The sequence below is a fragment of the Protomyctophum parallelum genome, assembly GCF_964188405.1.
Source record: "Protomyctophum parallelum genome assembly, chromosome: 14".
Lineage (NCBI taxonomy): Eukaryota > Metazoa > Chordata > Actinopteri > Myctophiformes > Myctophidae > Protomyctophum > Protomyctophum parallelum.
In genome coordinates this window covers 2,898,521-2,925,621 of record NC_139709.1, presented here as the reverse complement: position 1 = coordinate 2,925,621, position 27,101 = coordinate 2,898,521, and the positions used below count along the sequence as shown (strand labels likewise).

The window sequence follows — 27,101 nt, the reverse complement described above, 5'->3', positions numbered from 1 at the left end:
GAGGAAGTCACTAATGAGAGGGAAGTCTGGAGCTCTCTGCTGGAGCTGTTGCCCCCGCGACCCGACTACGGATAAGCGGTTGAAGATGGATGGATGGATAATTAAACTTAGTGTTGATATGGCACACTGACATCAAGAAAATGTAATTGTGGCACTTTAAAAAAATGTTGGAAACTCCTGCTCTAATCAGAAGCATGACAGTAGTGTTGTGCTGATCACAGGGCTGAGGTGTGAATCTGTGAAGATACTGTACTGTACTGTACTGTACTGTACTGTACTGTACTGTACTGTACTGTACTGTACTGTACTGTACTGTACTGTACTGTACTGTACTGTACTGTACTGTACTGTACTGTACTCAGAGATGGGCAAAATACATTGAAAATGTATTTTGATACAAAATACAAATACTGGGTCAAAAAATTTATCTAAATACAAAATACATCTTCCATCCCAGCGAAATACAAATTACAAAATACAAAAAAAGTATTTCAAATACGTATTTCAAATACTGCCCATCTCTGACTGTACTGTACTGTACTGCCATGAGGACACATTATGACAGCAGTTATTAAACCAGCATGGAGGAGATCCTGCAGTGACACTCCACAATTGACTGGTGCTTCTCTGTCTCTCTGTCTCTGTCTCTGTCTCTGTCTCTGTCTCTGTCTCTGTCTCTGTCTCTGTCTCTCTGTCTCTCTGTCTCTCTCTCTCTCTCTCTCTCTCTCTCTCTCTCTCTCTCTCTCTCTCTCTCTCTCTCTCTGTACAGAGACTGTCCTCTCTGTACAGAGACTGTCCTCTCTGTACGGAGACTGTCCTCTCTGTACGGAGACTGTCCTCTCTGTATGGAGACTGTCCTCTCTGTACGGAGACTGTCCTCTCTGTACAGAGACTGTCCTCTCTGTACGGAGACTGTCCTCTCTGTATGGAGACTGTCCTCTCTGTATGGAGACTGTCCTCTCTGTATGGAGACTGTCCTCTCTGTACGGAGACTGTCCTCTCTGCACGGAGACTGTCCTCTCTGTACAGAGACTGTCCTCTCTGCACAGAGACTGTCCTCTCTGTACAGAGACTGTCCTCTCTGCACAGAGACTGTCCTCTCTGTACAGAGACTGTCCTCTCTGCACAGAGACTGTCCTCTCTGTACAGAGACTGTCCTCTCTGCACAGAGACTGTCCTCTCTGTACGGAGACTGTCCTCTCTGTACGGAGACTGTCCTCTCTGTACAGAGACTGTCCTCTCTGTACAGAGACTGTCCTCTCTGTACAGAGACTGTCCTCTCTTTATCTCTCTCTGTACGGAGACTGTCCTCTCTGTACAGAGACTGTCCTCTCTTTATCTCTCTCTGTACGGAGACTGTCCTCTCTGTACGGAGACTGTCCTCTCTGTACGGAGACTGTCCTCTCTGTACAGAGACTGTCCTCTCTGTACAGAGACTGTCCTCTCTGTATGGAGACTGTCCTCTCTGTATGGAGACTGTCCTCTCTGTACGGAGACTGTCCTCTCTGTACGGAGACTGTCCTCTCTGTACGGAGACTGTCCTCTCTGTACGGAGACTGTCCTCTCTGTACAGAGACTGTCCTCTCTGTACGGAGACTGTCCTCTCTGTATGGAGACTGTCCTCTCTGTACGGAGACTGTCCTCTCTTTATCTCTCTCTGTACGGAGACTGTCCTCTCTGTACGGAGACTGTCCTCTCTGTATGGAGACTGTCCTCTCTGTACGGAGACTGTCCTCTCTTTATCTCTCTCTGTACGGAGACTGTCCTCTCTGTACGGAGACTGTCCTCTCTGTACGGAGACTGTCCTCTCTTTATCTCTCTCTGTACGGAGACTGTCCTCTCTGTACGGAGACTGTCCTCTCTGTACGGAGACTGTCCTCTCTGTACGGAGACTGTCCTCTCTGTACGGAGACTGTCCTCTCTTTATCTCTTTCTGTACGGAGACTGTCCTCTCTGTACAGAGACTGTCCTCTCTGTACGGAGACTGTCCTCTCTGTACGGAGACTGTCCTCTCTGTACGGAGACTGTCCTCTCTGTACGGAGACTGTCCTCTCTGTACAGAGACTGTCCTCTCTGTACAGAGACTGTCCTCTCTGTACGGAGACTGTCCTCTCTGTACGGAGACTGTCCTCTCTGTACAGAGACTGTCCTCTCTGTACGGAGACTGTCCTCTCTGTACGGAGACTGTCCTCTCTGTATGGAGACTGTCCTCTCTGTACAGAGACTGTCCTCTCTGTACAGAGACTGTCCTCTCTGTACGGAGACTGTCCTCTCTGTACGGAGACTGTCCTCTCTGTACAGAGACTGTCCTCTCTGTACAGAGACTGTCCTCTCTGTACGGAGACTGTCCTCTCTGTACAGAGACTGTCCTCTCTGTACAGAGACTGTCCTCTCTGTACAGAGACTGTCCTCTCTGTACGGAGACTGTCCTCTCTGTATGGAGACTGTCCTCTCTGTACAGAGACTGTCCTCTCTGTACGGAGACTGTCCTCTCTGTACGGAGACTGTCCTCTCTGTACGGAGACTGTCCTCTCTGTACAGAGACTGTCCTCTCTGTATGGAGACTGTCCTCTCTGTATGGAGACTGTCCTCTCTGTACAGAGACTGTCCTCTCTGTACGGAGACTGTCCTCTCTGTACAGAGACTGTCCTCTCTGTACAGAGACTGTCCTCTCCGTACAGAGACTGTCCTCTCCGTACAGAGACTGTCCTCTCTGTACGGAGACTGTCCTCTCTGTACGGAGACTGTCCTCTCTGTACAGAGACTGTCCTCTCTGTACGGAGACTGTCCTCTCTGTACGGAGACTGTCCTCTCTGTACGGAGACTGTCCTCTCTGTACAGAGACTGTCCTCTCTGTATGGAGACTGTCCTCTCTGTACAGAGACTGTCCTCTCCGTACAGAGACTGTCCTCTCCGTACAGAGACTGTCCTCTCTGTACGGAGACTGTCCTCTCTGTACGGAGACTGTCCTCTCTGTACAGAGACTGTCCTCTCTGCACAGACTGTCCTCTCTGTACAGAGACTGTCCTCTCTGTACAGAGACTGTCCTCTCTGTACGGAGACTGTCCTCTCTGTACGGAGACTGTCCTCTCTGTACGGAGACTGTCCTCTCTGTACAGAGACTGTCCTCTCTGTACAGAGACTGTCCTCTCTTTATCTCTCTCTGTACGGAGACTGTCCTCTCTGTACGGAGACTGTCCTCTCTGTACGGAGACTGTCCTCTCTGTACGGAGACTGTCCTCTCTGTACAGAGACTGTCCTCTCTGTACAGAGACTGTCCTCTCTGTACAGAGACTGTCCTCTCTGTACAGAGACTGTCCTCTCTGTACAGAGACTGTCCTCTCTGTACAGAGACTGTCCTCTCTGTACAGAGACTGTCCTCTCTGTATGGAGACTGTCCTCTCTGTACAGAGACTGTCCTCTCTTTATCTCTCTCTGTACGGATCTCTCTCTGTACGGACGGACGGACGTCCGTCCGTCCGTCCGTCCGTCCGTCCGTCCGTCCGTCCGTCCGTCCGTCCGTCCGTCCGTCCGTCCGTCCGTCCGTCCGTCCGTCCGTCCGTCCGTCCGTCCGTCCGTCCGTCCGTCCGTCCGTCCGTCCGTCCGTCCGTCCGTCCGTCCGTCCGTCCGCCCGCCCGCCCGTCCCTTGACCCAATATCTTTCCACCGACATTTTCCACCTTAATTTTAGTATTTCAGACAACAATAAAGTAATAAAAGTACAGGCAATAAAAGTGATTGCAATTGTAAAATGTGAAGTGAATACGCTGTCAGAGTCTATTATATAATCGCACACAACAGACCTTTTGAAAAGTGTGATTTCCATTAACGGTGTTACTGTTACAATATATTCCGTTGTTCTTCATTGACTCTGTCAGCGCACATCTGTTTGCGTACTGTACACCTGTTTGCGGTGGAATCATTGTTGTGTACAGTCTTGACTTCTATAAACATAAACCTACTACTGTATATATTATAGCCTCGGATTATGAATCGTTATGTTTGATTGATTGCAGGCAGTCAACGACTCCCACCTTCCATCTGTGTGTACTTTAACTGTTCTCATTACCGTATGATGTGGTAATATTATACTGTACCACTGCGTGGGCAAGACGCCTTGCAAAGGGCTGGTTGCACCAGTCTGCTTCACCATTTAACACATTCTGACCTGAGATCAGATTCATACGAGGTTTCCACTGGACACACACTGGGTCTGATTAACATAATGTTTAACGTATGTTAAATGGTAACACGCACTTTGGCGTGATGTTTAAATTCTCGCTTTTAGTGCTGGAATGTCTCTCTGGCGTGTGCGTCCCTGCTCAGACATAATGGAACCCTTTTATGGATAATATTTCCCGTAGCGTCTTAAAAGCAGCGCGCACGGTGAATGTGTGTTTTTCCCCTTTGGTTTTCCATTAACTGTCTCTATAGGCGGTGGCATTTACTAGGTTCCAGGGGGGACACCAAATTGATACGAGCCGAGTAAAAACCCACTCAAAAGAGTGGTTTGATGACAGGCTTGACAGCATAACTTACTGTAGCAGTGTTATAGTCAAATCAGTCCGTCTGATTGAAAAGGGCCTTTTCTATAAGAGCTAACCTCATGTCTGGTAAAGCATGTAACATGTAACATCCTGGTCTCTATACTGCCTCCCCCTGGCCACCCGGGGCGCCTGATGGAGGGGAAAGGAACTGGTCTCTATACCGCCTCCCCCTGGCCAGCCGGGGCGCCTGATGGAGGGGAAAGGAACTGGTCTCTATACTGCCTCCCCCTGGCCAGCCAGGGCGCCTGATGGAGGGGAAAGGAACTGGTCTCTATACTGCCTCACCCTGGCCAGCCGGGGCGCCTGATGGAGGGGAAAGGAACTGGTCTCTATACTGCCTCCCCCTGGCCAGCCGGGGCGCCTGATGGAGGGGAAAGGAACTGGTCTCTATACTGCCTCCCCCTGGCCAGCTGGGGCGCCTGATGGAGGGGGAAGGAACTGGTCTCTATACTGCCTCCCCCTGGCCAGCCGGGGCGCCTGATGGAGGGGAAAGGAACTGGTCTCTATACTGCCTCCCACTGGCCAGCCAGGGCGCCTGATGGAGGGCAAAGGAACTGGTCTCTATACTGCCTCCCCCTGGCCAGCCGGGGCGCCTGATGGAGGGGAAAGGAACTGGTCTCTATACTGCCTCCCCCTGGCCAGCCGGGGTGCCTGATGGAGGGGAAAGGAACTGGTCTCTAAACTGCCTCCCCCTGGCCAGCCGGGGCGCCTGATGGAGGGGAAAGGAACTGGTCTCTATACTGCCTCCCCCTGGCCAGCCGGGGCGCCTGATGGAGGGGAAAGGAACTGGTCTCTATACTGCCTCCCCCTGGCCAGCCGGGGCGCCTGATGGAGGGGAAAGGAACTGGTCTCTATACTGCCTCCCCCTGGCCAGCTGGGGCGCCTGATGGAGGGGAAAGGAACTGGTCTCTATACTGCCTCCCCCTGGCCAGCCGGGGCGCCTGATGGAGGGGAAAGGAACTGGTTGGAATAACGTGTTCCTTCCACGCGATACGTCCAACCAGGGAAACTCCCCCCTGTCAGGTGTAAAGGAGCAACTTGGACACTCAGGCATGAAGGAAGCATGAGTTCAAGTCCGTTCAAGCCAGCAAGGAATTCATTCATAGCCTGATCGATCAATCGCTGCGTTCCGTGAATCTGTTTTGTCAGCTCCGCTATAGAGCTGTCCCTCCCCCTTTCAGAACAACGAGTGGCCCAGGAAATGAAAAGCAATGCATTTTGACCATAGCCGTTTCTTTAAGTATTTATTTAAAGACGGTTACGCCGTGCGGACAAAGCCAACTCGGATCGTGACAAATCATGACAATGAACACAATATTTTGGGGCCGATCAAATCATTAGAAAGAAGAAAATAAAGGCAGGAGACAACGCTATTTGTTTTGTTTTTCTTCTTATAAATGATTTGATCGGCCCCAAAATATTTGGGACTTTGTCCGCGGCGTAACCGTCTTTAAATAAATACTTAAAGAAAATCCTATGGTCAAAATGCATTGCTTTTCATTTCCTGGGCCACTCGTTGTTCTGAAAGGGGGAGGGACTGCGACGCTCTATACTCAGCCTGGAAAGGGTCCTATATCTCCAAGGTAGGCGACAGAGGACATGCCCGCGGTGAAATGGACCCGTGGCAAAAAAGAACAAAAAAACACACACACACACAAAGTTAGAATATGTAGATGAGAGGTTTCTGAACCGACGGCAACGTTCCCACAGGGAGAGGTGTGTAGTCGCTGTGCGCGCCGTGTGTGTGCGTGCTGTGTGCGTGCGCGCCGTGTGCGTGCCGTGTGTGTGCGTTCCGTGTGCGTGCTGTGTGTGCGCGCGCCGTGTGTGTGTGCGCCGTGTGCGTGCCGTGTGTGTGCGCGCCGTGTGCGTGCCGTGTGTGTGCGTGCCGTGTGCGTGCCGTGTGTGTGCGTGCCGTGTGCGTGCCGTGTGCGTGCCGTGTGTGCGTGCCGTGTGCGTGCTGTGTGCGTGCACGCCGTGTGCGTGCCGTGTGTGTGCGTGCCGTGTGCGTGCCGTGTGTGTGCGTTCCGTGTGCGTGCCGTGTGCGTGCGCGCCGTGTGCGTGCGCGCCGTGTGTGTGCACGCCGTGTGTGTGCGTGCCGTGTGCGTGTGTGTGCCGTGTGCGTGCCGTGCGCGCCATAGCTGTCACTCACCATGCACTCTGCCAAGAACCAGAGATTTAATGGCAGTCAATTCTCCGTCGGAGGTCAAGTTGAAGTCTTCTCTGCTGTTCTGGTCAACCTGACGCACAAACAACAACAATGAACAACATTGACATTTGTGTTCCGTATGAAAATAATATGTCATAATATTAGGCTATTTTATGTATTTTTTTTATTCATTCTTTTGGGGTCAATAAGCACATATAAAGCAAATAGCACAATAAAGTCCAGGACTTATTTCCATTCTGACCCTCTCTTACAAATAACAAGCAATTCCCATTTTGTTGTACGATAATTAGGCCTAATAAAAAACATTCTTATTTCCGGAGTAACAGAATGAAAAATGTCTAATGAGTTCAGCAATGTTGAATGTGGTCACTTTTGTAAAAGTAAAATCCATTTTGACCGTTGTTCTCTTATGGCATTTATCGGCATATAAGTTTCTTTTTTTTTATATAATTTTTATCCCACGATTTTGTAACCCATTTTTCTGTGTCAATTATCTAATGTGATCCTGGGCTCTACACATCCTCCACCAGCCTAGTCCCCATATATGGGGGACAAGGGGAGAGCAACGGACTTGAACTCATGCTTCCTTCATGCCTGAGTGTCCAAGTTGTTCCTTTACACTTGACTGGGGGGAGTTTCCCTGGTTGGACGTAGCGCATGGAAGGAACACGTTATTCCAACCAGTTCCTTTCCCCTCCATCAGGCGCCCCGGCTGGCCAGGGGGAGGCAGTATAGAGACCAGTTCCTTTCCCCTCCATCAGGCGCCCCGGCTGGCCAGGGGGAGGCAGTATAGAGACCAGTTCCTTTCCCCTCCATCAGGCGCCCCGGCTGGCCAGGGGGAGGCAGTATATAGACCAGTTCCTTTCCCCTCCATCAGGCGCCCCGGCTGGCCAGGGGGAGGCAGTTTATAGAGACCAGGATTACTGCATGTTTTTTGTGGCATATCACTTCTAATGGGGGGGGGGGGGGGGGGGGTCCAGCAGGCTATAATGTGTGTCAACTTGGGGGTCAAAGTTTGAGAACCGTGTCTGGTTCTACACGTGGTATGATGAGACAATGTCCCTGCATGCTCCTCTCCTCTCCTCTCCTCCGGTTCTGTTTTATTTACAAATAAATCAAACCCCGGTCACATTATTCCTCCGGACGATATCTCCCTTTGAGTAATGCTTCTCGTGCACAAACGGCGCCCGGCTCGCTGCGGGGAAAGCGCTGAGTAGGAGGAAGGAGCTCTATACATCAATAGTGTTGTTAACTTTTCCACCCTCCTCCTCCTCCGCATACAGCAACAGGAATGTGATGGACGAAGTACTGAAATGTTTTACTTGAGTATAAAAGTATCAATACCACCGGGGGGGGGGGCAGTGGATCAGGGGGTAGAGTGGCCGGCAGAACGGCCGGATGGGGAAAACCGTGAGGTTCCCGGTTCGATCCCGGTGGGCTCTCCCCCCCCCCCAGAGTCAAGGCCTATTCATAGTCTGGATTTTCGGTGGTGAGCTGACCACCGCTCCGGTGGTGAGGTGACCACCGCTCCGGTGGTGAGGTGACCACCGCTCCGGTGGTGAGGTGACCACCGCTCCGGTGGTGAGGTGACCACCGCTCCGGTGGTGAGGTGACCACCGCTCCGGTGGTGAGGTGACCACCGCTCCGGTGGTGAGGTGACCACCGCTCCGGTGGTGAGGTGACCACCGCTCCGGTGGTGAGGTGACCACCGCTCCGGTGGTGAGCTGACTACCGCTCCGGTGGTGAGGTGACCACCGGAGCTGAAATAACGTTGAGCGGTGGTGAGTAAAAACAGAGAGCAGGGCTGGAGCGGTGGCGGTGGTTTGCTCTTCACCGCTGCTCAGTGACGTCATGTTGTAGTTCGGTGGTCACCTCAGTGACGTCATGTTGTAGTTCGGTGGTCACCTCAGTGACGTCATGTTGTAGTTCGGTGGTCACCTCAGTGACGTCATGTTGTAGTTCGGTGGTCACCTCAGTGACGTCATGTTGTAGTTCGGTGGTCACCTCAGTGACGTCATGTTGTAGTCCGGTGGTCACCTCAGTGACGTCATGTTGTAGTTCGGTGGTCACCTCAGTGACGTCATGTTGTAGTTCGGTGGTCACCTCAGTGACGTCATGTTGTAGTTCGGTGGTCACCTCAGTGACGTCATGTTGTAGTTCGGTGGTCACCTCAGTGACGTCATGTTGTAGTTCGGTGGTCACCTCAGTGACGTCATGTTGTAGTTCGGTGGTCACCTCAGTGACGTCATTTCACTCACTCACACACACACACACACACACACACACACACACACACACACACACACACACACACACACACACACACACCTCGAGAAGTAGGATGAGTTCCCTACTTCTCATCTAACTTCAGACCGTCGCTAAGCACTGTATACGGCGATGTAACAACTCAGACAGGATGAGGTCACCTTATGTTTCATAATAAAAAAAGAGGCCATCTTCTACAGCTTGGTGACTGTACAGCCAATCAGGGTACACTATAGGAGAACGTCCTGGATAGAGTTGACCTGGTCGTTTATGGGAGTGAGGTTTAACCCATTCTGACCGGGCACCCATTTTGGTGTTAGCATCATGTCGTGCTTTAGCTATTGAAAAATAGCAGATCTACAAGCTCATATCGCGCCACTGAGTGGCGCGATACGAGCTTGTAGGTCTGCTATTTTTGAAAAAAAATCGAAGAACGACTGACATTTTTAGAATCTGATCTCAGTTCAGAATGGGTTCGTCAGACCAGCGTGTGTCCAGTGGAATCCTCGTATGAATCTGATCTCAGGTCAGAATGGGTTAACAGTGTTATACACAGACTCTGGGGCCCAGGGCCCTGCCTATAGAGAGGTTTAACAGTGTTATACACAGACTCTGGGGCCCAGGGCCCTGCCTATAGAGAGGTTTAACAGTGTTCTACACAGACTCTGGGGCCCAGGGCCCTGCCTATAGAGAGGTTTAACAGTGTTCTACACAGACTCTGGGGACCCAGGGCCCTGCCTATAGAGAGGTTTAACAGTGTTATACACAGACTCTGGGACCCAGGGCCCTGCCTATAGAGAGGTTTAACAGCGTTATACACAGACTCTGGGGCCCAGGGCCCTGCCTATAGAGAGGTTTAACAGTGTTCTACACAGACTCTGGGGCCCAGGGCCCTGCTTATAGAGAGGTTTAACAGTGTTATACACAGACTCTGGGGCCCAGGGCCCTGCTTATAGAGAGGTTTAACAGTGTTCTACACAGACTCTAGGGCCCAGGGCCCTGCCTATAGAGAGGTTTAACAGTGTTATACACAGACTCTGGGGCCCAGGGCCCTGCCTATAGAGAGGTTTAACAGTGTTATACACAGACTCTGGGGCCCAGGGCCCTGCTTATAGAGAGGTTTAACAGTGTTATACACAGACTCTGGGGCCCAGGGCCCTGCCTATAGAGAGGTTTAACAGCGTTCTACACAGACTCTGGGGGCCCAGGGCCCTGCCTATAGAGAGGTTTAACAGTGTTATACACAGACTCTGGGGCCCAGGGCCCTGCCTATAGAGAGGTTTAACAGTGTTATACACAGACTCTGGGGCCCAGGGCCCTGCCTATAGAGAGGTTTAACAGTGTTATACACAGACTCTGGGGCCCAGGGCCCTGCCTATAGAGAGGTTTAACAGTGTTATACACAGACTCTGGGGCCCAGGGCCCTGCTTATAGAGAGGTTTAACAGTGTTATTGTCACGATCCGTGACATGTGTTGGTTTTCATGTTTTCCAGTTATGGTTTGTGTTTTACTTTTCTGTTGTGTTCCTCTGATTTTTATGTTACTTTTATGAAGTATTGTGTTCTTGTTTTCCTAGTTCCTGTTTGAGTTTTGCTTTACCCTTGTGTGCTTTTATTTTGTAGAATTGTTCATAATGTTTCCTGTCTGTCTTGTTACTGTTTGCCTGCCTTGTCCACCTGTGCTGTGATTAGCCTAGTGTTTCCACCTTGTCCTGTTTATTCCCCAGCCTATCACAGTGTTGTTCACCTGTGCCCTTGTGTATTTATACCCCCCCTGATCCCAGTGTTTCCTTGCTAGTTCATTGTGGTATGTTGCGTGTGTCTTGTCTTGACACCTTTTGTGCTTCCAGTGTTTTTGTTTGTATTCTATAGTTCTTTTGAGTTATTAAACCTTTTGAAATGACCTGCTCTGCCTCTGCCTCCTCCTGCATTTGGGTCCTACAAACTCTCCTGACTTGAACCGTGACAGAATGAACTAGCCATTTTGGACCCAGCGGAGAGAGGTTGTTTTTCCTGTTTTTTTAAGTATGCTAGTCTGGAGCCAGCCAAGTAGACCAACTGCCATGGCAGACAATCCATGGTCTGCTACTGTCCAGGCCATGCCCCGGTCTATCAGACCTGGGTTTGTGGCCCTCCAGTCTGCCTGCCCGTATCCTGCATTCCTCCAACTGGCCTATGGTGAGACCGATTCAACACAACCTTCTTTTGTGGTGTCTCACTTGGCCTCATTCGGAGTGAACCAGCGGTCCTCCAGGAGGGGGCGTGATCCTCGTGGCTCCCGACGCCACCATCACTCCCCACTGTCCAGCATCCAGTGTGTCTCACTGCCCAGCGCTGCCGACGCCTTAACTGATGCCTTGTCGGCCGTTCCTGCCAACATCACACCTGGACCCTGGTTGGCCGTGCTGCCCAACGCCCTGCCTGAATCATCACCTGACGTTCTGTCTGAATTCTCGTCTGCCGACGTTCTGTTTGAATTCTCGTCACCTGATGTCCCGTTTTGAGTTCTCATCCCCTGACGTTCTGTCTGAATTCTCGCCTGCGGTCCCTGCAGTCGTTCTGTTTGAATTCTCGTCAGCTGATGTCCTGCCTAGTGTCTTGTTGGCCATCCCCGCCAACATCCCACCTGTCCTGTCTCATGCCTCGGCGGCTGTTCCCGCTGACTCCATACCTGTCCTGCCGGAGACTTCTGTGGCTGCACCAGCTGATGACCTGCCGGAGGCCTCGCCAGCCGACTACGTCGATGACCAGCGTGTGCCCTCTGGACCGTCGTCAGCCGACGACTTTCCAGAGCCCTCGCCAGCCGTCAACTTAGACAACCTGCCTGTGCCCTCAGCGCCATCATCAGCTGTCATCACTGATGTCCCGCCTGTCATCCCTGAGTCCTTGTCGGCTGCCCCGCCGACGTCCCTCCTGTGTCCCTGTCGGCTGTCCCCGCTGACATCCCACCTGAGATCATGCCCACTGTCCCCGCCAACGTCCACCTAAGCCCCCGGCGGCTGTCCTTGCCACCGACTCATGTAAACTCTTGCCAGCCTTCCCCGTTGACGTTCTGTTTGAATCCCCTATGGCTGTATCCGCCTTGTTTTTTTTTGTTTTTTTTGTAGCCCCTGGGCCCTCCTTCCAGACCCCCGCCACCCACCCTGCTTATGTTCTGGACAATGTTGAGGAATGTCTGGAAGCCATTCCTTAAGAGGGAGGTACTGTCACGATCCGTGACATGTGTTGGTTTTCATGTTTTCCAGTTATGGTTTGTGTTTTACTTTTCTGTTGTGTTCCTCTGATTTTTATGTTACTTTTATGAAGTATTGTGTTCTTGTTTTCCTAGTTCCTGTTTGAGTTTTGCTTTACCCTTGTGTGCTTTTATTTTGTAGAATTGTTCATAATGTTTCCTGTCTGTCTTGTTACTGTTTGCCTGCCTTGTCCACCTGTGCTGTGATTAGCCTAGTGTTTCCACCTTGTCCTGTTTATTCCCCAGCCTATCACAGTGTTGTTCACCTGTGCCCTTGTGTATTTATACCCCCCCTGATCCCAGTGTTTCCTTGCTAGTTCATTGTGGTATGTTGCGTGTGTCTTGTCTTGACACCTTTTGTGCTTCCAGTGTTTTTGTTTGTATTCTATAGTTCTTTTGAGTTATTAAACCTTTTGAAATGACCTGCTCTGCCTCTGCCTCCTCCTGCATTTGGGTCCTACAAACTCTCCTGACTTGAACCGTGACAGTTATACACAGACTCTGGGGCCCAGGGCCCTGCCTATAGAGAGGTTTAACAGTGTTCTATACAGACTCTGGGGCCCAGGGCCCTGCCTATAGAGAGGTTTAACAGTGTTATATACACAGACTCTGGGGGCCCAGGGCCCTGCCTATAGAGAGGTTTAACAGTGTTATACACAGACTCTGGGGCCCAGGGCCCTGCTTATAGAGAGGTTTAACAGCGTTATATACACAGACTCTGGGGGCCCAGGGCCCTGCCTATAGAGAGGTTTAACAGTGTTCTACACAGACTCTGGGGCCCAGGGCCCTGCCTATAGAGAGGTTTAACAGCGTTATACACAGACTCTGGGGCCCAGGGCCCTGCCTATAGAGAGGTTTAACAGCGTTATACACAGACTCTGGGGCCCAGGGCCCTGCCTATAGAGAGGTTTAACAGCGTTATACACAGACTCTGGGCCCAGGGCCCTGCCTATAGAGAGGTTTAACAGCGTTATACACAGACTCTGGGCCCCAGGGCCCTGCCTATAGAGAGGTTTAACACAGCGTTCTACACAGACTCTGGGGCCCAGGGCCCTGCTTATAGAGAGGTTTAACAGCGTTCTACACAGACTCTGGGGCCCAGGGCCCTGCCTATAGAGAGGTTTAACAGTGTTATACACAGACTCTGGGGGCCCAGGGCCCTGCCTATAGAGAGGTTTAACAGCGTTCTACACAGACTCTGGGGCCCAGGGCCCTGCCTATAGAGAGGTTTAACAGCGTTATACACAGACTCTGGGGCCCAGGGCCCTGCCTATAGAGAGGTTTAACAGTGTTCTACACAGACTCTGGGGCCCAGGGCCCTGCCTATAGAGAGGTTTAACAGTGTTCTACACAGACTCTGGGGCCCAGGGCCCTGCCTATAGAGAGGTTTAACAGTGTTCTACACAGACTCTGGGGCCCAGGGCCCTGCCTATAGAGAGGTTTAACAGTGTTCTACACAGACTCTGGGGCCCAGGGCCCTGCCTATAGAGAGGTTTAACAGCGTTATATACAGACTCTGGGGCCCAGGGCCCTGCCTATAGAGAGGTTTAACAGCCTTATACACAGACTCTGGGGGCCAGGGCCCTGCCTATAGAGAGGTTTAACAGCGTTATACACAGACTCTGGGGCCCAGGGCCCTGCCTATAGTGAGGTTTAACAGTGTTCTACACAGACTCTGGGGCCCAGGGCCCTGCCTATAGAGAGGTTTAACAGTGTTATACACAGACTCTGGGGCCCAGGGCCCTGCCTATAGAGAGGTTTAACAGCCTTATACACAGACTCTGGGGGCCAGGGCCCTGCCTATAGAGAGGTTTAACAGTGTTATACACAGACTCTGGGGCCCAGGGCCCTGCCTATAGAGAGGTTTAACAGCGTTCTACACAGACTCTGGGGCCCAGGGCCCTGCCTATAGAGAGGTTTAACAGCGTTCTACACAGACTCTGGGGCCCAGGGCCCTGTCTATAGAGAGGTTTAACAGCGTTATACAGACTCTGGGGCCCAGGGCCCTGCCTATAGAGAGGTTTAACAGCGTTCTACACAGACTCTGGGGGCCCAGGGCCCTGCCTATAGAGAGGTTTAACAGCTTTATACACAGACTCTGGGGCCCAGGGCCCTGCCTATAGAGAGGTTTAACAGCGTTCTACACAGACTCTGGGGCCCAGGGCCCTGCCTATAGAGAGGTTTAACAGTGTTATACACAGACTCTGGGGCCCAGGGCCCTGCCTATAGAGAGGTTTAACAGCGTTATACACAGACTCTGGGGCCCAGGGCCCTGCCTATAGAGAGGTTTAACAGCGTTATACACAGACTCTGGGGCCCAGGGCCCTGCCTATAGAGAGGTTTAACAGTGTTATACACAGACTCTGGGGCCCAGGGCCCTGCCTATAGAGAGGTTTAACAGCGTTCTACACAGACTCTGGGGCCCAGGGCCCTGCCTATAGAGAGGTTTAACAGCGTTATACACAGACTCTGGGGCCCAGGGCCCTGCCTATAGAGAGGTTTAACAGTGTTCTACACAGACTCTGGGGCCCAGGGCCCTGCTTATAGAGAGGTTTAACAGCGTTATACACAGACTCTGGGGGCCAGGGCCCTGCCTATAGAGAGGTTTAACAGTGTTATACACAGACTCTGGGGCCCAGGGCCCTGCCTATAGAGAGGTTTAACAGCGTTCTACACAGACTCTGGGGGCCCAGGGCCCTGCCTATAGAGAGGTTTAACAGCGTTATATACAGACTCTGGGGCCCAGGGCCCTGCTTATAGAGAGGTTTAACAGTGTTCTACACAGACTCTGGGGCCCAGGGCCCTGCCTATAGAGAGGTTTAACAGCGTTATACACAGACTCTGGGGCCCAGGGCCCTGCCTATAGAGAGGTTTAACAGTGTTATACACAGACTCTGGGGCCCAGGGCCCTGCCTATAGAGAGGTTTAACAGTGTTCTACACAGACTCTGGGGCCCAGGGCCCTGCCTATAGAGAGGTTTAACAGTGTTATACACAGACTCTGGGGCCCAGGGCCCTGCCTATAGAGAGGTTTAACAGTGTTATACACAGACTCTGGGGCCCAGGGCCCTGCCTATAGAGAGGTTTAACAGTGTTATACACAGACTCTGGGGCCCAGGGCCCTGCCTATAGAGAGGTTTAACAGCGTTATACACAGACTCTGGGGGCCCAGGGCCCTGCCTATAGAGAGGTTTAACAGTGTTATACACAGACTCTGGGGCCCAGGGCCCTGCCTATAGAGAGGTTTAACAGCGTTATACACAGACTCTGGGGCCCAGGGCCCTGCCTATAGAGAGGTTTAACAGTGTTCTACACAGACTCTGGGGCCCAGGGCCCTGCCTATAGAGAGGTTTAACAGTGTTCTACACAGACTCTGGGGCCCAGGGCCCTGCCTATAGAGAGGTTTAACAGCGTTATACACAGACTCTGGGGCCCAGGGCCCTGCCTATAGAGAGGTTTAACAGTGTTCTACACAGACTCTGGGGCCCAGGGCCCTGCCTATAGAGAGGTTTAACAGTGTTATACACAGACTCTGGGGGCCCAGGGCCCTGTCTATAGAGAGGTTTAACAGTGTTATACACAGACTCTGGGGCCCAGGGCCCTGTCTATAGAGAGGTTTAACAGTGTTATACACAGACTCTGGGGCCCAGGGCCCTGCCTATAGAGAGGTTTAACAGCGTTATACACAGACTCTGGGGCCCAGGGCCCTGCCTATAGAGTGGTTTAACAGCGTTATACACAGACTCTGGGGCCCAGGGCCCTGCCTATAGAGAGGTTTAACAGTGTTATATACAGACTCTGGGGGCCAGGGCCCTGCCTATAGAGAGGTTTAACAGTGTTATACACAGACTCTGGGGCCCAGGGCCCTGCCTATAGAGAGGTTTAACAGTGTTATACACAGACTCTGGGGCCCAGGGCCCTGCCTATAGAGAGGTTTTACAGCGTTCTACACAGACTCTGGGGGCCCAGGGCCCTGCTTATAGAGAGGTTTAACAGCGTTCTACACAGACTCTGGGGCCCAGGGCCCTGCTTATAGAGAGGTTTATACACAGACTCTGGGGGCCAGGGCCCTGCCTATAGAGAGGTTTAACAGCGTTCTACACAGACTCTGGGGCCCAGGGCCCTGCCTATAGAGAGGTTTAACAGCGTTATATACAGACTCTGGGGCCCAGGGCCCTGCTTATAGAGAGGTTTAACAGCGTTATACACAGACTCTGGGGCCCAGGGCCCTGCGTATAGAGAGGTTTAACAGTGTTATACACAGACTCTGGGGGCCCAGGGCCCTGCCTATAGAGAGGTTTAACAGTGTTATACACAGACTCTGGGGCCCAGGGCCCTGCCTATAGAGAGGTTTAACAGTGTTCTACACAGACTCTGGGGCCCAGGGCCCTGCCTATAGAGAGGTTTAACAGTGTTCTACACAGACTCTGGGGCCCAGGGCCCTGCCTATAGAGAGGTTTAACAGTGTTCTACACAGACTCTGGGGGCCCAGGGCCCTGCCTATAGAGAGGTTTAACAGTGTTCTACACAGACTCTGGGGCCCAGGGCCCTGCCTATAGAGAGGTTTAACAGTGTTCTACACAGACTCTGGGGCCCAGGGCCCTGCCTATAGAGAGGTTTAACAGTGTTCTACACAGACTCTGGGGGCCCAGGGCCCTGCCTATAGAGAGGTTTAACAGTGTTATATACAGACTCTGGGGCCCAGGGCCCTGCCTATAGAGAGGTTTAACAGCGTTATATACAGACTCTGGGGCCCAGGGCCCTGCCTATAGAGAGGTTTAACAGTGTTCTACACAGACTCTGGGGGCCCCCCTGCCTATAGAGAGGTTTAACAGCGTTATATACAGACTCTGGGGCCCAGGGCCCTGCCTATAGAGAGGTTTATACACAGACTCTGGGGCCCAGGGCCCTGCCTATAGAGAGGTTTAACAGTGTTATACACAGACTCTGGGGCCCAGGGCCCTGCCTATAGAGAGGTTTAACAGCGTTATACACAGACTCTGGGGGCCCAGGGCCCTGCGTATAGAGAGGTTTATACACAGACTCTGGGGCCCAGGGCCCTGCCTATAGAGAGGTTTAACAGTGTTATACACAGACTCTGGGGGCCCAGGGCCCTGCGTATAGAGAGGTTTATACACAGACTCTGGGGCCCAGGGCCCTGCCTATAGAGAGGTTTAACAGTGTTCTACACAGACTCTGGGGCCCAGGGCCCTGCCTATAGAGAGGTTTAACAGTGTTATACACAGACTCTGGGGCCCAGGGCCCTGCCTATAGAGAGGTTTAACAGCGTTATATACAGACTCTGGGGGCCCAGGGCCCTGCGTATAGAGAGGTTTAACAGCGTTATACACAGACTCTGGGGGCCCAGGGCCCTGCTTATAGAGAGGTTTAACAGCGTTATACACAGACTCCAGGGGCCGCCCTGCATATTCAGTATTTTAGCTGTGACGTGAGCGCCCCCTCCTGAGATACTTCCGGGTCCTACTTTTGTGTCGCTTTTTTGTCCCCATAGAGTTATACTGTGACGCTCCGTCGGACTAAATCTGAGACGAAAACAACCACGAAAGTCTCATTTTACCGCTTTCATCGCAACAACAAAGCTGCGCTGCTCTCCCAAATCTGGCTGTGACAGGCCGTCTGCCCCACATGGAATACTATCGCCATTTTATTTGATTGTGTCAACTAAATCCTCATTAATTCAAACCAGATTCAACATACTCAAGCCTGCACACATTGTAAATATCCCCCGAAATATTTTACCGAGCAAATGGACTGTTGCCACCTTCAATAATAATGATAATAATAGTCTTTATTGTCTCCACATCATATATTTTTGTTGTCATGGACACTTGTACAAAACATTAATAATTCTACTCGAGTTGGAAGCATTAAGACCCATTTTAACCCTCTATGGCTTCCTTTCTGAAAAATAACGTCAATTTAAAAAGATTCACGCGTTTAGATATTCTATTTACAATGGGATGCTGGACGGGAGCTGGTGCCACTTGGACCCGGACGTAATGTAGCACTACAAAATGACGACGTCGGACTTAAATACTGAATAGAGAGCCAGGAAACATCCGGACAGGCCCATCATTTATCCCACGCTGTTGGAATTTAAGGCAAATACGATCATTTCTATAGCTTTAGTTTGGAGCTCATGCAGGCAACGTGGAGGCAAGATCATATTATTTCATGTGGGGAGTCATTTTTTTAAAAGTAACAAAGTACATTTACTCAAGTACTGTACTTACTGTAAGTAAATTGTGTAGGTACTTGTACTTTACTTGAGTATTTCCAATTTCCAACACTTTTACTTCTACTCCACTACACCTCGGATCAAAATTATTGTACTTTTTCTCCACTACAATTATTTGACAACTTTAGAAACTTTGTAGATTTTGAGTATTATTACAAAACATACATAACCCACTTCAACCTTATTATATAGGCCCTACAGTACATTTTGGTCGTACAATTTACAATTTAGGCATTTAGCAGACGCTCTTAATCCAGAACAATGCAACACAACACATTGTGAGCTTGTAGATCTGCTATTCTCAAAAGTGCGTGCGTGCGTGTGTGCGTGCATGCGTGCGTGCGTGTGTGCGTGCATGCGTGTGCGTGTGTGTGTGTGTGTGCGTGCATGCGTGTGTGTGTGTGTGTGTGTGTGTGTGTGTGTGTGTGTGTGTGTGTGTGTGTGTGTGTGTGTGTGTGTGTGTGTGTGTGTGTGTGTGTGTGTGTGCGTGCGTGCGTGTGTACCTGTACAGACACGTGGTCAGTCAGTCGGGTCAGAACCAGTCTGTGCAGAGATCCATCAGCCAGGTTCCTCACCCTGCTCCTCAGAACCTCTGCTTCTCTGCTGGAGTCCAGCTGGTACCGGACCTCCAGCTTATCTTCACACGCACGCACGCACGCACGCATGCATGCACGCACGCACACACGCACGCACGCACGCACGCACGCACGCACAAACAAACACACAAACAAACACACACACACACACACACACGCACACAAACAAACGCACACACACACACACACACACACACGCATGCACACACAAACAAACAAACAAACACACACACACACATTTTAACCCATTCTGACCTGAGATCAGATTCATACGAGGTTTCCACTGGACACACACTGGTCTGATGAACCCATTCTGACCTGAGATCAGATTCTAAAAATGTCAGTCGTTCTTCGATTTTTCAAAAATAGCAGACCTACAAGCTCGTAGCGCGCCACTCGGTGGCGCGCTATGAGCTTGTAGATCTGCTATTTTTCAATAGCTAAAGCATAACATGATGCTGACACCAAAACGGGTTCCCGTTCAGAATGGGTTAACAATTTATTCAGGTCCACATAAAGGAGAATGTACTGTAAAGACATATGAAAGGTATACAATTGGTGTTTAAGGTTTTATGGACATGTACAACTAAGTGGTTTTTAAAAGTATAAGCACCACTGCATTCTACAATAAAATTAATCCTGAATAACAATTAAGTGACTTTGAGAGACTTTTAATAGACTTTGTCCATGCATCAACAACAGGAGATGTACGCCTTTTTGTTCTTCTTAAATTTTATCCTTAACTTTTTTACAGTATTCTTTCACCCAGTGTCAATGATCTAACTCACCGTGCTGTTGAGCAGCAGGGCCAGGTACTCCCTGTGGTAGGAGCTGACGTAGAGCAGCAGGGCTGGGCTGGTGGTGGTCCTGAAGCTCAGAGAGATGTTCTCTCCTCCCGGCAGGGTGACGACGTCGCCCGAGTAGACGGAGGCCCAGGGTGCTGCCTCCGGAGGCCCCCAGGGTGCTGCCTCCGGAGGCCCCCAGGGTGCTGCCTCCGGAGGCCCCCCAGGGTGCTGCCTCCGGAGGCCCCCAGGGTGCTGCCTCCGGAGGCCCCCAGGGTGCTGCCTCCGGAGGCCCCCAGGGTGCTGCCTCCAGAGGCCAGGGTGCTGACTCCGGAGGCCCCCAGGGTGCTGCCTCCGGAGGCCCCCAGGGTGCTGCCTCCAGAGGCCAGGGTGCTGACTCCGGAGGCCCCCAGGGTGCTGCCTCCAGAGGCCCCCAGGGTGCTGCCTCCGGAGGCCCCCAGGGTGCTGCCTCCGGAGGGCCCCCAGGGTGCTGCCTCCGGAGGCCCCCCAGGGTGCTGCCTCCAGAGGCCAGGGTGCTGACTCCGGAGGCCCCCAGGGTGCTGCCTCCAGAGGCCCCCAGGGTGCTGCCTCCGGAGGCCCCCAGGGTGCTGCCTCCGGAGGCCAGGCTGCTGCCGTTCCTGACGCTCAGCTGCTCGTACGAAGGCTCCTTGAAGGTGTAGCTCACCGACGTGCTCGGCGTGAAGATGGCCGACACCTCTGGAGGGAGGCAGGGAGGCATGGAGGGAGGCATGGAGGAGGGAGGGAGGGAGGGAGGGAGGGAGGGAGGGAGGAGGCATGGAGGGAGGCAGGGAGGCATGGAGGAGGCATGGAGGGAGGGAGGGAGGGAGGGAGGGAGGGAGGGAGGCAGGCATGGAGGGAGGCAGGGAGGCATGGAGGGAGGCATGGAGGGAGGGAGGGAGGGAGGGAGGGAGGGAGGCAGGCATGGAGGGAGGCAGGGAGGCATGGAGGGAGGCATGGAGGGAGGGAGGGAGGGAGGGAGGGAGGGGAGGGTAGAGGAGGGAGGGAGGGAGGGAGGGAGGCAGGCATGGAGGGAGGCAGGGAGGCATGGAGGGAGGCATGGAGGGAGGGAGGGAGGGAGGGAGGGGAGGGAGGGAGGGAGGAGGGAGGGAGGGGAGGGAGGGAGGGAGGGAGGGAGGGAGGGAGGGAGGGAGGGAGGGAGACGGCATTTATGCAGCACACTTTATTTCAGACACCAAGGTTCAAGATTGCTTCATGTGTCTTATTGTATTTCTCATGTCAACTGCAAGCAGACTAAGCACAAACCCACCAATAGTTGTCCTATAGCAATATATCCTATATATATATATATAAAAATAAGCATAAGCAAAAACAAAAGTAGGCTATAAAAAACTGAATATAATATGGTTGTTCATGTACTATCTGTTAGGGAGACTGGAGTTCAAAGGTCTGATTGTCTCATGGGGTAAAGAAAGTGTTTCCACACCGCTTCTGTCCTCTCACACTGCATCGTTTCCCAGATGGCATAAATAACCCATTCTGAACGGGAATCCATTTTGGTGTCAGCATCATGTTATGCTTTAGCTATTGAAAAATCGAAGAACGACTGAATTTTTTTTTAGAATCTGATCTCAGGTCAGAATGGGTTAATCAGACCAGTGTGTGTCCAGTGGAAACCTCGTATGAATCTGATCTCAGGTCAGAATGGGTTAATAATCAGACCAGTGTGTGCCCAGTGGAAACCTCGTATGAATCTCATCTCAGGTCAGAATGGGATAAGGGAGACCAGGCTACAATAGGTCCATATAAAAGCTACAGATACAAAAACAGACACCAGCGTATACAGAGATAGCCTGAGTGTCAGACTACTAAGTACCAGGGCTAGACCGACCGGGGTCAAACAGTCCCGCCCTGCCATTTGGCCTGGCCCCCTGGCCCCCAGACCCCCCCCCCTGGCCCCCAGACCAGACCGGCCCAGACCAGACCGGCCAAACCAGACCAGACCAGACCAGACCAGACCAGACCAGACCAGACCGGCCCAAACCCCACCCGGCACGCAGAGAGCAGAGATATACCGCCCCGCCAGTGTTGTTTTTGGCAGCAAATTTCTATTTTAGTTTTAGTCATAGTCTCTTGAATAGTTTTCACTTAGTTTTAGTCACATTTTAGTCACCTGGAATGTTCTAGTGTTTAGTCTAGTTTCAGTCGACTAAAATGTCATACGATTTTAGTCGACTAAATCTACAGTTGACTAAAATGTGTTTTGACAGGCCTTGATGTCGTTGTAATGACATATTTTACAGTTTGGTTGCATGCTGAAAATAGCAGATCTACAATCTCACAACGCGTCGCGCTGCGACGCGTTGTGAGATTGTAGATCTGCTATTTTCAGCATGCAACCCAGCATAAAACTGGATCTCTTGTCCACTAGTCCCTTACTAAGATTTTAGTCTAGTTTTTAATTTGTTGATGAAATTGTCAGTATATTTAGTCTTAGTTTTAGTCATCATAGATTCCTTTTCATTTAGTTTCCATTTGTTTTAGTCAGTGAAAAAAGGTAGTCGACGAACATTTTTCGTCTTAGTTTTAGTCGACGAAAACAACACTGCACACGAACAAACAAGCCAAAATACCACCACATTTACTGGAACACATCCCCTCCATTTATTTTTGCAGTGTACTGTATATCAGTGTACTGTATATCAGTGTACTGTATATCAGTGTACTGTATATCAGTGTACTGTATATCAGTGTACTGTATATCAGTGTACTGTATATCTTTCACACTGGCAGAGGCAACATACCCCGTTAGATAGCATTTCTGTAGACTTAGATATAGCATTTGATACAGATTTATACCATGTAGCATATATAGCATATAGACAGCACTATAATTGCATTGTATGTAGTCATAGCACGCCATAGTACATATGTATAGCATAGTATAGTATAGTATGTATAGTTTATAGGTATAGTTTCATTTTATAGATATTCCACTGTTACGTTCTTAGCTTACGCATGTTTCATGATAAATGCTTTTTTATGTGATTTTATGTGATGCGTGATGCTTTTTTTGTTCTTGCTTAATGTTCTGTTCTTAAAGGTTTTATGACATTCATTTTCATTTCTTTTTCTTTTTCTTTTTCTTTTTTCTTTTAGGTTTTATGACCTCAATTACACCCAAAAAACCTGAACTTTGAACATTCAGTGGATTTTCTGTGGTCTGAAGTTTTCTTTGGGGTTTGGAAGCCTTTTGAGCTACAATGAAAACATGCAACACAGTGAAAACAGTGACATCTGCTGGCAAATCCCATTGACATAATATGGGATTTGCAGGATCTTACATCACAAACTGCCGGCAAATCAGAGCACCTGTTTGAGCCAGAAAACCCCAGATCACAGAAAATCTACTGAATGTTAAAAGTTCATGTTTTTTGGATGCAATTGAGATTAGAAAACCTAAAAAAAAAATAAGAACAATTCCAAAACCTTTTTTTTAATGTCACTATCCCTTTAAACCGCTCTGGATTAAGAGCGTCTGCTAAATTGTAAATTGTAAAATATCCAAAGCTATACAGTAGCACACACTAGTGTATTTTGTAACTTTGTATCTTTGTAGCTGAAGCTGAAGAGAAAAATAAGTCCTTTTGCACCTATTGTACAGGGACAGGTGCGTCGGAGCAGGAAACCAGTGTGAATAATGAGAGAAAAGGAGACGCTCTTAATCCAGAGGGACTTACATTAAGCAAGAACAAAAAAAGCATGGCAATACATCGCATACATGAACTACAAAAGCATTTATCATGAAACATGCGTATATAAGCTAAGAACGTAACAGTGGAATATCTATATAATGAAACTACCGGTATGCATATAAACTATACATACTATACTATACTATTCATATATATATAAAGTGCTATATGACTACATAAGAATGCAATTCTAGTGCTTTTGCAGCAGCTATAGTCGACTAGTTTGTTTAACTACCCATTATGTAAATAAATATTTGTACATTTACAAAAACATTCATAAACTGTGTACATTGGTGACTATAACTATAATCTACCTGATCTTGAGGCCTACAAAATCGGGGGGAAAAATTAACTTAATGCCCTAGCGTGCGTGTGTGTGTGTGTGTGTGTGTGTGTGTGTGTGTGTGTGTGTGTGTGTGTGTGTGTGTGTGTGTGTGTGTGTGTGTGTGTAAACTCTCTGACCTGTGGTGCAGAAGGTGTGTGTGTGTGTGTGTGTGTGTGTGTGTGACTGAGCTTCTCTTCTTCCCAGCTAAGTCCTGCCCTATGCGGGAGCTAACTATTTCCGTAGACAACGCCCTGGTAACGTCTGTCCCAACAGCCAGGAATCTTGGTGTTGTCCTGGACAGTCAGCTCTCGTTCAAAGCTCACATCACAGCTGTCACTCGATCATGTAGGTTCACACTCTATAACATACGACGGATTAGACCGTTCCTCACCCAGGAATCAGCCCAGCTCCTAATCCAGACAACAGTCTTGTCAAAACTCGACTATTGTAACTCCCTCCTTACTGGCCTACCAGCATGTGCACTTAAGCCTCTCCAGCTGATCCAAACGCTTGGTCTTCAACCAGCCAAAATTCTCACATGTCTCCCCCCTGCTCCGCTCCCTCCACTGGCTCCCGGTCGCTGCCCGCACAGAATACAAAACTCTGATGCTGGCATTCAAAGCAACCAAAGGTATGGCTCCCCCATATCTTACAAGTATGATTGAACCCTACAAACCCTCCCGCACACTCAGATCAGCCAACGCAGGGAAACTGGAAGTACCCTCACTAAAAACGCCGGGACAACGCTCCACACGTCCCAAACTCTTCTCCCTTCTGGCTCCAAAACTGTGGAATGCACTTCCCATTGCAGTCAGAACTGCAGCATCACTCCCAATCTTCCGCCGTAGCCTGAAAACCCACCTTTTCAGACTCCATCATGGCCCATAGCACTTACCCTAACCCCTTAGATAGCATTTATGTTGGCTTAGATAGCATTTGACACAGACTTATAGCATGTTATGTAGACAGCACTATAATTGTATTGTATATAGTCATAGCACGCCATAGTACATATGTATAGCATAGTAGTGAATATGTATAGTTTATTATGTATAGTGTATGTATAGTTTCATCATATAGATATTCCGCTGTTACCTTCTTAGCTTACGCATGTTTCATGATAAATGCTTTTATGTGATGTATTCCCATGATTTTGTTCTTGCTTAAATGTAAGTCGCTCTGGATTAAGAGCGTCTGCTAAATGCCTAAATTGTAAAATTGTAAAATTGTGTGTGTGTGTGTGTGTGTGTGTGTGTGTGTGTGTGTGTGTGTGTGTAAACTCTCTGACCTGTGGTGCAGAAGGTGTGTGTGTGCGTGTGTGTGTGTGTGTGTGTGTGCGCGTGTGTGTGTGTGTGTGTGTGTGTGTGTGTGTGTGTGTGTGTGTGTGCGTCTCCTCTGACCTGTGGTGCAGAAGGTGTGTGTGTGTGTGTGTGTGTGTGTGTGTGTGTGTGTGTATGTGCGTGTGTGTGTGTGTGTGTGTGTGTGTGTGTGTGTGCGTGTCTCCTGTCTGACCTGTGGTGCAGAAGGTGTGTGTGTGTGTGTGTGTGTGTGTGTGTGTGTGTGTGTGTGTGTGTGTGTGTGTGTGTGTGTGTGTGTGTGTGTGTGTGTGTGTGTGTGTGTCTCCTGTCTGACCTGTGCTGCAGAAGGCTCCGCTGTGCGCGGTGGGCTCACAGTCACAGTAGAACCCGTGGGGTCTCTCCAGGCAGCGCGCCGGCCGGCGGCACAGCGCCCCGTAGCTGCTGCAGTGCCCCGGGCAGCCGGGCCGCACGCCGGGCGTGATGCGGGCCCGCTCCGCCAGCTCCACCGTCAGCCCGTTCAGCTGCAGGGCGCGCACGCAGCCCCGGAACCCCCTCTGCCGCGACGCCGTGCCCCCTGGAGAGCACGCACAAACGCAACAAAACAAAACAAAAAAACATGTAATCTTGAAGAGGGATCGAGCGGAGTGCTTCAGTGCTTAACCCATTCTGACCTGAGATCAGATTCTATAAATGTCTTTTACATCCAGTTCTGAGAAAGCTATGTTTCTATGTCAGTCGTTCTTCGATTTTTCAAAAATAGCAGACCTACAAGCTCGTAGCAAGTGGCGCGCTATGAGCTTGTAGATATGCACTTTGCTCAGCCAATCAAATCATCGATATGGGGTGATCAGCCAATCAGCGAATGTTTGAGTTCACACAGACCCACAAAGCTGGGCATGGGAGAGGCTAGCACCCCTCAATAGAAGAAAGGAGGTTCTTAATTGGTGCAGGTTACAAATAAGAAGCATTCTTTGGTTCCACTGCAAAATACAGAGATAACTTTATAGACAGAGCTCATGACCATGTTTATTAAGGTAATACAGTCTAGGTGAAGTTGGGCCCAAATACATGGACTTCTATGGGGCTATGGGTTTTTTTGGGTCCAATGACAGCGCCACAACAGGCCATTATATGAACTTTCAGGAGTTTCAGGCTTCACAAAATATCTGTCTGACTGCCCCCCTGGCTGAGACACTCCGGAATAATGTCACTCCATTATGTCAGCACTACAGCGGAGCGCACAGGCATCTCTACCCAAGGCCTGATGTCACTCGCTCATCCTAGCACTACAGCGGAGCGCACAGACATCTCTACCCAAGGCCTGACTCCTGATGTCACTCGCTCATCCCCTAGTCCTCCAGGGCCGTAGAAGTGTCATTTTAACCCATTCTGACCTGAGATCAGATTCATACGAGGTTTCCGCCGGACACACACTGGTCTGATGAACCCATTCTGACCTGAGATCAGATTCTAAAAATGTCAGTCGCTCTTCGATTTTTCAAAAATAGCAGACCTACAAGCTCATATCGCGCCACTCGGTGGCGCGATATGAGCTTGTAGATCTGCTATTTTTCAATAGCTAAAGCATGACATGATGCTATAACACCAAAATGGGTGCCCGGTCAGAATGGGTTAAATTGTCTCATCTAAGCGTTGTGGTCCAAAAATAAATAAAACTGTCTCAGCGATGTTGTCAGGGAGTCGTCTCTGTGTCATCAAAACAGTCAGTCAGTGATATTTGATATCACATTTATAGCGACATTTTTTTTATAATTTGACATTCGCGTTTTCTCACAGTCAGTTGATTCTTTATATCCATAGGAGTCAAACCACCGCGGTCATGGGAAGTGGACGGGAAGTCCGTGGCAGTCAAAATGACAAAAGTGATCTTTATAATC

General features: G+C 50.2%; 1 pseudogene across 1 annotated transcript in view; it reads right to left on the bottom strand.

Annotated features, from left to right (window-relative positions):
- Positions 1-27,101, bottom strand: part of LOC310870659 (contactin-associated protein-like 4) — a 169,069-nt pseudogene that overhangs the window by 12,037 nt on the left and 129,931 nt on the right. Inside the window, exons 21-25 of the transcript in view lie at positions 25,538-25,777; positions 20,245-20,563; positions 19,853-20,153; positions 18,972-19,105; positions 6,696-6,783 (exon numbers count right to left, since the gene is read on the bottom strand). The product of the transcript in view is annotated as a contactin-associated protein-like 4 (transcript). The remainder of the gene's footprint in view (positions 1-6,695; positions 6,784-18,971; positions 19,106-19,852; positions 20,154-20,244; positions 20,564-25,537; positions 25,778-27,101) is intronic.